Source organism: Symphalangus syndactylus, chromosome 24 (genome assembly GCF_028878055.3).
Source record: "Symphalangus syndactylus isolate Jambi chromosome 24, NHGRI_mSymSyn1-v2.1_pri, whole genome shotgun sequence".
Classification (NCBI taxonomy): domain Eukaryota; kingdom Metazoa; phylum Chordata; class Mammalia; order Primates; family Hylobatidae; genus Symphalangus; species Symphalangus syndactylus.
Genome location: NC_072446.2, coordinates 40,723,625 through 40,736,499, shown reverse-complemented (window position 1 = coordinate 40,736,499; position 12,875 = coordinate 40,723,625).

Here is a 12,875-nt window from a genome sequence, read left to right as displayed (position 1 = left end):
CCTTTGCTTGGCTATTTTGCAAAGCTCCTAGCACATGCACACATGCAGATTGTCAGAATTCCTGCAATTCTGGGAAGCATGCTTTGTTTTCAGTGCATTTTTAACTTGGCCGTGATTTCCTATTGCTGATATTCTTTTTTTTTTTTTTGAAACGGAGTTTTGCTCTTGTCACCCAGGCTGGAGTGCAGTGGCGTGATCTCAGCTCACCGCAACCTCTGCCTTGCGGGTTCGAGCAATTCTGCCTCAGCCTCCCGAGTAGCTGGGATTACAGGCATGCACCTGGCTAATTTTGTATTTTTAGTAGAGAGGGAGTTTCTCCATGTTGGTCAGGCTGGTCTTGAACTCCCAACCTCAGGTGATCTGCCTGCCTCAGCCTCCCAAAGTGCTGGGATTACAGGCGTGAGCTGCCACGCCTGGCGATATTCTTGCACTAATTAATATATGTATAAGATTACTGCTCACTCTTAACTTTGGTTGATTGTTTTGTCCTGTGTAATTGCTTGGTTACCATTTTGATTGTTTTATTCCTTACCAGGTCTTTTTTCTAGAGTCTTGTTCCTGGGAAGTGGAGCCAGCATGGTAGACAGACCAAAGTTGCAGTTGCTCCAGCATTTAACAGAGATGAGACCTGGACACGAATAATCGTAACACAAGATGGGATGTGATTCAGTAATGTGAGACAGAGTGCTTGTGGGAGTTTAGGGATTGTTTTTGAAAGTGAGGTTGCAGTTTGTAAAGGTTTTTTTCTTTTTTTTTTTAAAGTAAAATTTGCAAAAGTAGTACTGCCTTTTGGAAACAGGTAAAATGCTACTAACTGTATGAAATAAAACATGAAAGTCTCCTTCCTTCCCCTACTCTCATGTCCCAGTGTAACCCATGGTTCACAATAGGATTCTTCCAGGATGTTTTCTCTGAGCACACACATAGAGCATTTTTTTTTAAAGAAATAAGATAGTATCATTATGTATTTTTAAAAATTTTAATTTGTTCTTTAAAAGGTTATACATTCACATAGTTCTGAATTGAAAAGATACAAACATAAAGTCTTCCTCCTACCTTTTCCTCTCAACTGCTCAGCTCCCCTCCCCAGAGATAGTGCTGCCAGTTTCTTAAGTTCCCTTGCAGAGATGGTTTCTTCCTATACATACTCCTACCTACCCTCCTCCTCTTATTTTCTTACACAAATAGCATCATACTTTACACTCTGTACCTTGGTTTTTTCATACGTGTTGTGCATTTAAAAGATGTAGTTCAGGTGCTACCTCAGGCATGCGCTGGCTTCCTTCCTGACAAGTATGAAGACTCTTATGACAATCTAGTGACATGGAGGCAGACCTCTGCATGATGTCCTGGGTTTGTGACCTGAGGTCCCAAGGACTAGAGGGCAAGACAGCAGCACCTAGTCCTCATCTCCTCCTTGCTTAATTGAGCTTTGGGTGCTTGCGTATTGTCTTGAGTGTTTGGTTGAACCTGTATATCCTGTTGGATCAATCTTGATATTGCTTCCTTTTCAGTTCTCTCGATGAAGGCCATCTTACTGAATCTTGTCTGCTGGGGAAGTTCCTCATTGCTGAGAGTAGCAGTTAAAAAAGCTGTTAGCCACGTGGCTGGGCTCCTATTTCTGCACAGGCAGGCTGAGTTACAGCTTGGTGGTGTGGATCCAGGTAGGAATTGGTCAACATTCTGAATCCTGAGCTGCCATCTGCCTTGTAGCCTGCTGGGATGCTCAGTTTAGACAACATATAAAGTTTCCTGGATACGGGACAAACCCAGGCCTATGGAAAGAGCAGGAAGGTTAAAGTGCGTGGTACTTTGGGCAATGACGAAGGCGTAACCAGGGAGCTGACATGTTTGCTCCAAAGCCAAGAATTCCAGGACAATTTGTTATCCAGCTGAAGCCAGTGTAGTTGCTACAAAAAAGCCTGGGGACAAAAACATGCTTTTTACTTGTTTCCCTGTCTTCTTGCACACCTACTCTATTTTCTAATGCTATAGTAAAGGTTGCTGACATTGGAAATGTTTGACGATTTTTGCTATTCTCCTTGTAAATGAATAAGAGTCTGGGCTCAGGCCAAACCATGGCTCTTATGTGCTGAAAGTATCAGCTTCCTAAAACAGCTTCACAAATGCTGACATTTCACTCAGACCAGGAGGGTCAGGGGAAAGGCTTAAGCAAGTACTAGGTTTTATCATGAAAGAATGATTTCAACAGACTAAACCTGGTCTGATGGCATCAAATGCCCTTCCGCCACCTTTTTTTTTTTTTTTTTTTTTAAAGCATTGGTCAGAGAGGAAATAGAAACCTGGGCTGTCAGATCTGAAGAGACCCACATAGCATGGGACTGGTGTCCCAGAACATTGCAGGTGTGTGAATGCGTGAAGAGTTGCATCCAAGTGCTATTGCCCAGCTTGTTTGGGCACTGATGGTCTCAGGTCTTCTTTCAGGAGCAAGGGTGGGAGAAATTTCCAGTGGGTCAAGATACTAGTCAGTGGTCATAACTCGTAATGTGAAAAGCAGTCTGGGGCAGCCTTATTTAAGCTTGCTTAGTGGTAAAGAGAGAGGAGAAGGCTGTAGCCTTGCACTGATGGACCTCTATCACCATACTCGGGGATACTCTGTGACACAGATGAGTGATTTTTTTTTTTTCTTGTGTAAAACTTTGGTTTTATACATAGTAGAGCTTTTCTCTCTCTCTCTCTATGTGTATGTATATATATATACATGTATGTGTATATATGTGGTATTCTTTTTCTTTCTTTTTTTTTTTTTTTTTTTGAGACGGAGTCTCCCTCTGTTGCCTAGGCTGGAGTGCAGTGGTGTGATCTCAGCTCACTGCAACCTCTGCCTTCCGGGTTCAAACAATTCTCCTGCCTCAGCCTCCTGAATAGCTGAGATTATAGGCATGCGCCACTACGCCTGGCTAATTTTTGTATTTTTAGTGCAGACGAGGTTTTACCATGTTGGTCAGGCTGGTCTTGAACTCCTGACATTGTGATCCACCCGCCTCGGCCTCCCAAAGTGCTGGGATTACAGGTGTGAGCCACTGCGCCCAGCCAGTATTATTTTTCATTTAGCATAATAGTAACTCATTTTTCCTATATTATTGCATACTTTGTAAATACCAATTTTAACAGCAGGATGCTATTCCATTGTTCTGAGTTTGCTTCTCCACATTGAAAGTGCTTATTTTGCAAAGGATTTTTCTTAGCTCTATTTATAGGACAGAATTGTCTGTATTTGCTTCCCCCTAACAGATCATGTTTGTCTCAAAACTTTATTATTATTGTTTACTAGTCATCTTTTATTTGGAGGTTTATTTTCATTTGGATAAAAGGATTCAGCAATGATTACATTCCTCATGGAGGGGTTCTAGGCCAAGGAGGTCATGGTCAGGAGTGCGGAGTGTGCTCTCCATACTGGCCCCTCTTCAGTGGTTCTTATGTTTGAGCTCCTTATAAGAAAGGCAGTGGCCAAAAGGCATGTAAGCTGCCAGCACCATGGAAACCCTGGTGACACTCCCTTTTTTCATGTTGTCATGCTTGTTGTATTTAATAGTATCTGTGGTAACCTCTTTGAAACGCTTCAACAATGCCTTTGGTGGTAAAATCAGTATCCAGCTTGGCAGCTCCCCTAATATGACATCCATGAATGAGTTTCTTCTTCACTGGTATGACTGATGCCATTGTGGAGTCCTGGTGTCTGCTGTCTCTAAACTTTAAATGGTAGTTCTCAAACCACTTACCAGTCTATGTTTGTAATTAAAATATAAGCTTGAAAGTGAATAGAAGCCCTTCCCAAAAGCATAGTTAATGACATTATCCTGGCTTGCACATTTGCTGAATGGAAAGCTCTTTTTGGCTGATATGATGTCAGCGTTATTGACACCCATGTCCAGAAACGAGGTTCATTGGCATTTAGCAAAGCCTTTCTGGAGATAATTCTAGTTATGTTCTTTAAAGTCTTGGGATGCCACATTTTCAATTAGATTTGTTGTCTCTACTTTAGATCAGATTTGAAAGGAGAAAGCTCTTGGTCTTTCTTAACTCTACTGGGAGGTTGGGTGCGGTGGCTCACGCCTGTAATCCCAGCACTTTGGGAGGCCGAGGCAGGTGGATCACAAAGTCAGGAGTTTGAGACCAGCCTGACCAACATGGTGAAACCCCGTCTCTACTTAAAATACAAAAATTAGCCAAGCGTGGTGACAGGCGCCTGTAATCCCAGCTACTCAGGAGGCTGCGGCAGGAGAATCGCTTGAACCTGGGAGGCAGAGGTTGCAGTGAGCCGAGATCATGCCACTGCACTCCAGCCTGGGCGACAGAGCAAGACTCCGTCTAGAAAAACAAAACAAAACAAAACAAAGACTCTACCTGGGGCTGTGATGTGTCTTTTGGGAAGAAGAGTGGGATTATAATCTCACTCTGGTTAGTGAAATGATGGGTAACCTTTAACAAGTTACTCCTCTTTTGGGGGCTTCAATTTCCACATCCGTCAAATAAGATTGAGCTGGAACAATTAGTAAGGCTCCTTTCAGCTTAAATATTTTTAGATTTTTTTCTAGGCATTTTTAAAAGCCAAACCAGCCCTACTTTTGTATTTATATGTCTTCTATAGCCAGTTGTTTAATCCCTACAAGAGAGCAAGCTCTCCTGTCCCTGGGTTTCCATGTGGACTTCAACGAAGTATGTTGGAGACCAGTGTTCTGTCTTGTTGAGGACTTTCCAAGGGCTGTTCTGGAAACGGAAATCTAGCCCAGATCACTCCAGGGGACTAATCCCCGAATAATGCTGTCCCTTGACACGCACACATATTTTCTGATGTTTTTCTTGACCTTGGAACTGGTTAAAGACTGCACAGAATGTTCAGTGAATTCTTGCAGACTGCCACAAAGAAGTCCTTCCCATCCAAGATATGATTTTCCCCCCAAGATTGAGATTATTTTGGAAGTGGTCTTTCTATTGTTGGAGGCAGTTTAAGGATGTCACCATAAAACAGACTTCACCTTGTTCTTTTTCTGTTTCTCTCCATTGCGATTCAGTTTTTACATGTTCATGGTCAAGGAGACCTGGGTTATTTTTGGATAATTGGCACAGGATTCAAGAGAAATACAGAATTATTTCATGGAATAAACCCTAGATTGGGAACTGGGAGAGCTGCTCTTGCTTTGTGACTTTGAACATGTTTATATCCTCTGGGTCTCAGTCTCCTCATAGAAGTTAGAATGATCTTGCTAGAAAGGACCCTTCCTCCAGCACAGTGGAGGGGAATTTCTCTCCCGCTTTAACATGCCCCAAAGGCCCTCTGGGCAGCAATGGTGACTGTTACCCACCCAGCTAGCCAGTGTGACTCAGTGTGGCCATGCTTGAGTCACATATTCAGTGTTGTCAGTGGCTGTGTCACCAGGGATTGCCGGAAGCCTTTGCTATTTACCCACAGCTAACAACCTGACAGGATAGGGTCAGCAGCTTCTAGTTAACAGCTGGCCAAAAGAAGCAGGGAGACATCTCTGCAGGGGAGGAGGTTCACGGGAGTTTGTTCAAGCAAGAGAGCTTTTTTCTCTCTTGGTAGTTTGTTACTGCAGCATTAGAAAACGAATGGGGGAAGCAACACAGACCACACAGTCACTCAGGAGCTGGGAGGGGTTGCCAATGCGCCTCCCCTTCATGAAATCGCTTCACTTTTTTTTTTTTTTTTTTTTTTGAGATACAGTCTCGCTCTGTCGCCCAGGCTGGAGTGCAGTGGTATCATCTTGGCTCACTGCAACCTCCATCTCTTGGGTTCAAGCAATTCCCCTGCCTCAGCTTCCCAAGTAGCTGGGATTACAGGCGCCTGCCACCGTGCCTGGCTAATTTTTTTTGTATTTTTAGTAGAGACAGGGTTTCACCATGTCGGCCAGGCTGGTCTCGAGCTCCCAAAGTGCTGGGATTACAGGCGTGAGCCACCGTGCCAGACCAGAGCTTCACTTTTTGTGCATCTCTCTATCCTTGGAACATTTGCTGTACTGATGACTGGGTCTCAGTGTTCTGTGTTTCCCCACATACACCACAACACTACTCTTGTGAGCTACTCAGAGGCCTGAGCATCTTGGCCTGTGGGACTTTTATTCTCTAAGACAGTGGTCCTCAGAGTGTGGTCTGCGGCCCAGCAGCAGCAGCATCATCAGGGACTAGAAATGCAAATTCTTTATTCCCACCCTAGACCTACTGAGTCAGGCACGCTGAGGGTGGGGCCCAGCAATGTATATTTTAACAAGCACTCCAGGGGACAGTGATGCATGCCTAAGTGTGAGGACCACTGTGCCAGGAGAGGGACCTGCAAATCCTGACAGACAACAGGTCTCCTAACGCAGGTACCTATGGGCCAAGGAGCCGGCAGCCACTCTCTTCTGTGACCTTAGTGCCCAGCCAGTCAAGAGCCTATCTCAGGGTGAGAACATCTTCCTCCCTTCCACAGCCCCTTGGGGGGTCACCTTTGTACAGTCTGACTGAGTTAGACACGGGAGAGCTGCTGAGCTTGTGGAGTGGATGTTTATCTCCTTAGCCAAGACTCCATTCCCAGAATGAAGACAGAGGGAAGAATGCTTTTCCATATGTTCTTCCAACAAGTCATATGACAGATGAGGAAACCGAGGCTCAGAGTTTAAGTGACTCATCCAAAGTCATGCTGCTAATAAATGGCAGGGTCAGAATTTGGACCCAGGTCCATCTGCCCTCCGGTGTCCTTTCTACTGCAGCAACTTGCATCCCTTGACCAGAGCCAGCTCCAGGAGGATAAGGCCTGGCTTTTTCTGGATTTGAGCTGGAGCCCTCACTGAACTCTTGACCTTGCTGTGGGAACCTCCAGCTAAGCTTCTCAGACACTGGGAGGCAGGTCCTCTCCTCCTTTCACTCTGTCAGCACAGCGGGCATCTCGGACCATGCTGGATCCTGTCAGGGATGTGGCAGCTGCCAATCAGTTAAGTCACAAGCCTCAGCAGGCCTGAATGATAGCCAAGGTGGTCACCGTGCCAAGTGGATTGCAGCCAGGAGGTGCCTTGCCTAGCCCACCCCTCATCCTTTGTTTGGAGGCCCCTCACCATCTCAGGCAGGGTCTTCTTCCCCCAGCAGCTGCTCAGAACTTACCATGCACCCCCTGGTTCTTATGGTAGCCCAGTTTAGCAAACAGACCTGAAGTTTTATAAATAGCGCAATGGCAGGCTGGGAAGCTGTCCTGTGCAAGAGGACAGAACATGCATTCTCTGCTTCTCGAGCCATTTCCTGGGATTGGGTGATGGGAGTGACTTCTAGTGCAGATAAAGTCGAACTACTCTTATCTTCTGGGTCTATGCTCCACACTTGGTCTTGCTTCTACTCTTTGGTATGTCTGTGGTTTCCCCCCACTGCCTCTGCCTTTATGTGATGGTGCTTCCAAGTCTGCTCCCGGGACGTTTCCTGTTCTTGGAACAGCTGCACCAGCCTGGGGTACCCTCCTGCTACTTGATCCTATAGGGAGGTGTCCAGTGGCTGTGGGCATTTTCAGATGACCTTGTTCGTCTCACGTCATTAGATCACTATTTTTGGCTTTGCTGTTTATGCTGCAGAAGTTGGGCTGGGATGGGAGAGGAGGAATGAAGGAGGGGCTACTCTTGGTTTCCCATTGTTCCAGGGTCCTACCAAGTAGGTGCATTTATTCTTCAACATTTACAGAGCACCTACTGAATGTCAGGCCCTAGGGCAACCAAACTGATTCTTCACTCGTGAATTTATTTTTCAGTGGGCATTGCTTTGTGGTACGGAGTAGTAATTAAATGTGAGGGCTCTGGAGCAAGAGAGTTTGGGTTTAAATTCCAGCCTGCCATTTACTACCTCTGAAACTCCTCTGTGCCTCTGTTTCCTTTTGGAAATGGGAGTGATTATAGTATCTACCTCATAAGGTTGCTCTGAAGATTAAAAGAGTTAATATCTCTGTCTGACACATTGTAAATACACAATGAATGTTAGTGGCTATTACTACTAACCACAACAGCACCACGTATTGTACTAGGTACTTGGGATATGAAATTGAATGTGATGTAGTCTGCATCTGTTTTGCACTGGCATCTGGACTCCAAGGGTCTCAGATATTGGGATGGGGTACCTAGGCAACACCAGTCAGAAAGAATACCTGCTGTGTGTGCTACTTTTTCCTACCTTATGATGGAGGGCATTCAAGGGAAACAGAAATTGAAGTTTCTGGCTGGGCGCGGTGGCTCACGCCTATAATCCCCGCACTTTGAGATTATAGGGAGGTCAAGGCGGGTGGATTGCTTGAGGTCAGGAGTTCGAGAGCAGCCTGATCAAAATGGTGAAACCTTGTTTCTACTAAAAATGCAAAAAATTAGCTGAGCACGGTAGTGTACAACTGTAATCCCAGCTACTCAGGAGGCTGAGGCAGAAGAATCACTTGAATCCAGGAGGTGGAGGTTGCAGTGAGCAGAGATTGCGCCACTGTACTCCATCCTGGGTGAAAGAGCAAGACTCCGGCTCAAAAAAAAAAGAAACATACAAAAGAGAAAATGAAGTTCCTGTCCTAGGAAAGCCTCAGAGCAGTGGCTCTTCACCCTGCCACACATCAGAATCTTTTGGAGAGATTTTTAAAAATACCAACATTCTGGGCCCCACCCCAAATGTTCTGATTTAATTGGTCTGAGCTGAGGAGGGGCTCAGACTTGAAGAGTTGTAGAAACTCTCCAGATGTTTTCAGTGTGCATCAGGGTTGAGAAGTGTGGCCCCGGGTTATAGGGATATGAATCCTGGAAGCTCTCCACTGACTGCACCAGGGTGATGGTCAGGACAGTGCCTCAAAGCTGTTCCCTCTTCCAAGGCTCTCAGGATGCTTTCTAGAGGGCTGGCTCTCTGACTTGGCGTTCTTGAACTTGGATGTGCATGAAAAATCACCTGAAATGCTGGTTTATTTCTGGGGCCTCATTCCAAGGAGGCTTCATTTTATTTTTTATTTTATTTTTATTTTTGAGACTTAGTCTTGCTCTATTGCCCAGGCTGGAGTGCAGTGGCATAATCTTGGCTCACTGCAACCTCTGCTTCCTGGGTTCAAGCGATTTTCATGCCTCAGCCTCCCAAGTAGCTGGGATTACAGGTGCTCACCACCATGCCTGGCTAATTTTTATATTTTTAGTAGAGATGGTGTTTCATCATGTTGGCCAGGCTGATCTTGAACTCCTGACCTCAAGTGATCCGCCTGCCTTGTCCTCCCAAAGTGCTGAGATTACAGGCGTGAGCCACTTCGCCCAGCCAGGAGGCTTCATTTTAAACCAACTCTGGGGTTTAGTTACTGAGAAAGCCCTGCAGTAGCTGAATTGCGAGTTCTCTGAGGCCCTGAGCCAAGAAGTCCTTTCATGGTGTTTTATAGCTCTTACCATTTTCTCTCTGAAGAAATCTGTGTCCACGTTGATATATTTGGAATTACTTATTGATCTGATTAAGAGTTACAAGTCATTTCCAAAAAAATTGGAAAATCTAGATGAATAAAGAATAAAAATAATCTCTATTTCTATGCCTGTAAATATGTCCATTTATATCCCTCCAGACATCATCTTTGTAAATATTTTGAACAAAAAGGATCCCACTCCATGGCTGATTTTTATTTAATTAATTTATTTATTGAGACAGGGTCTCACCCTGTCACCCAAGCAATAGTGCAGTGACACAGTCATGGCTCACTGCAGCCTCAACCTCCTGGTGTCAAGCAATCCTTCTATCTCAGCCTCCTGAGTAGCTGGGACCACAGGTGTGCACCGCCATGCCTGGCGAATTTTTAAATTTTTTTGCAGAGATGGGGTCTCACTATGTTGCCCAGGCTGGTCGTGAACTCCTGGACTCAAGTGACCCTCCGGCCTCAGTCTCTTAACGTGCTAGGATTACAGGCATGGTTGATTTTTATAGTCTTTTTTCACCTAAAATGTAATAAGCAGTAATTCTATAGCTCTCCCCCAATTTCATCTCTGTGTCCTGAAAGTGACCAGTTTAGTCCTTGTTACAGTAGAGCCCCCAGTAATTAATCTTAGCAATAAAATTCTACAACTGTGGGATGGAACAGTGTGTCAATTGTGTTTTCAGAGAAACCTATGTCCGATTTGCACACAGAATGCCCACAGACCTCTGCTTACTAGCTTGGCTGGAAGGACAAGGTCTGCTGTAAGGACAGCAACCTTACCTAGGGCTTTTCCAGAGGCCTGAGAGGTCCTGCCAAGGCCCTGGGCTCAGGGGTCCAAGGTGGGAGAGGGCAAGAGAAAACAACATGCTAATGCAGCCTTGAGTGGCTCTCAAACAGGAGCAGAGGGAAGGCTGTGAGGGGAGTTGGCTGCTCTCTTTGGAGTCAGAAAGGTTGTTGCTCAACTCTTTGGATTTTCCATCACAGCTGAGCAGGGAGAGGGTCAGACTGGGCATGACTTCTCCGAACAGGTCCTTTTAAAGCCTCTTGGCTGGACTGATTTCCTCTCCAGAGCCAAGGAAGCAGTGCCTGGGTGAAGTTAACCCCTTCACCCCCAATACATTCTTCCAGAGCTAGGTGAGCCTGGAAGCCTAGGCTCCTGGAAGGCAGAGCTACACAGGGCAAGAGGCCTAAGGAGCCGTGAACTCTGGCTGGAGAAACCTTCCCTCTGGCCTTGTTAAATCCAACAGGCATAATTGCATCCTGCTGACCTTAATTCCCCTGGCGGGTTTAATTGGTCTTGGCATTGCCCCACTTCCTGTCCTGCCCCTGTAGAGGCAAAGAGGGTGTCTGCACAGCTGGTGCAGGGCGGGGAAGCCCCTTCTTAAGGGTGGGCAGGGGCTCTGGCAGCCCCTAGGTGGGTGGAGGAAGTTTCCCCGTGCCCCACCCCTGTGCCTCCAAGGGAGTGCTGAGAAGCTTGGGGACTCCCAGGGAGCAGCTGGCTGGAGCAGGCAATCCCGTAGATTCGGAACCAGGCCAGACTCTCATCCCAGTGGGAGGCACTGCAGGGGAGCTGGCGGGACTAGATGAACCCTCTACCTGGGGTGTCCACGATATTATTGGGCCCCCACAGTGCTGTAGGTACTGTGCCATTGGGCACTCTTTACATGTGTACTGGCTAAATGCTCCCAGCCATGCTGTGAGAGGGAGGCAATGGGGCAGAGCAGTTACGAGCAGAGCCTTGAGTTAGATGGGTCCAATCCCAACTCTATGACTTTGCCCTGTGACTCAGTTTTCCTGTCACATCTGTGAAATGGGGATGAAAGAGCTGACATTTATACAGCACTCGCTATGCTCACACTCACTGTTGTGATGCTTTGTCTACCTCCTGGGAGGCAGGTGCTCTCCTTACGGATAAGGAAACAGGTAAAGACATTGTTCCAAGCTCACAGTTACTGGTCGCAGCGCTTCATTGACACATCCCCTAATCACTGCATGGTAGGGAGTTGTAAGAATTGAAGGAAGGATACTCATGAAGCTGCTTACCCCAGGGCCTGGTCCATTTTAGAAAGAGTTCAATAAGAGTAATTATTTGGGAATAATAATTATAACAAAAGTAGCACTAATGCCCCTGAAGTTGTCCCAGTCTGGATTTTGGTCTCATTGGGAGGTGGCTCTGGATTTGAATGTGGGTAGTTTGAAGCCATTCACTAGCTGAGTGACTGTGGGGACAAGTCACTTCCCTCTGCGAGCATCAGTTTCCACACCTTTAAAATGGTGTAACATTGGCCCCTACAGTCCCTTCTGAGGATCCAGGGAGCTGGATCTTTGGCATAGTCTGGCCTGGCCCTTGGTGGGCACTCAATAAATGACTGGTATTGATAACCACAATAATAACAAGGAGATGCCAGCAAGGTCCAGCATAGGGAGGTAACCCCACAAACCCCAGTCTAGAGCCTTCTGGTCAATCAGTTATTTACTGATCAGACACTGATAGGCAAGTCCACTCTGTGCTGGGGACGTGTTTAGCCCCTGGCCTTGAGGGGGCTCCCAGACAGTGTCAACCAATGGTGGGATCAGCTGGGGCACTGGGGGGAGGCCAGAAGCAGGGGACCCAACATTCCAAATTAAACTAGAACATGCTCTGGGCCAGATAGAGGGCCAGGAGGTCCTAATGATCGGCACCAGGACAGGAAACATTTCAACCTTTTGAATGCTGCAAGATCCATAAAGGGGTTACTCAGCAGGGAGACGGGGGCGAGGCACAGGCTGGGACATTTTAGGAAGGGAAGAGGGCTTTGGAGTTTGAAGAACGACATTCCAAGCTCAACTCCCTTCCTTGCTGAGTGACTTTGGGCAAGCTACTGATTTCCTTTAACTCTCCTCGTCCTCATGCAGAAAATGAGATGAGTGCTCCCCACAGAGTTATCATCAAGATGATGCTTAAAGGCAAGATGGCTAAAACGAATGACAGGTGCTCAAGTGGGAGCTCCCTTTCTGCAGGGGACCTGGGTTCAGAGCTCAGTTCAGCCCCTTCCAAGCTGTGTGACTGAGTAAATTACATAACCTCTCCATGCCTTGGTTTCCCCATCTCTCTAGTACCTACCACACTGGGTTCTTCTGAAGACCACTTGGGTGGATCAACATGAGAGCATGCAGAGCGACGCCAGGCACGTGGTCAGTACCGTATAGGCATCAGCTGTTACTTTAGCTTCCTGGAAGAGGCAGACTGTTAACTGGACCTTAAAGAAGAGAAATGGAGGAGAGGAGGACCGGGCCTGGAGAGGAGGGCCAGGCAGAGCAAAAGTAGTCAAGACTGGTGGCGGGCGCCTGTAGTCCCAGCTACTCGGGAGGCTGAGGCAGGAGAATGGTGTGAACCCGGGAGGCGGAGCTTGCAGTGAGCCGAGATGGTGCCACTGCACTCCAGCCTGGGGGACAGAGCCAGACTCTTGTCTCAAAAAAAAAAAAA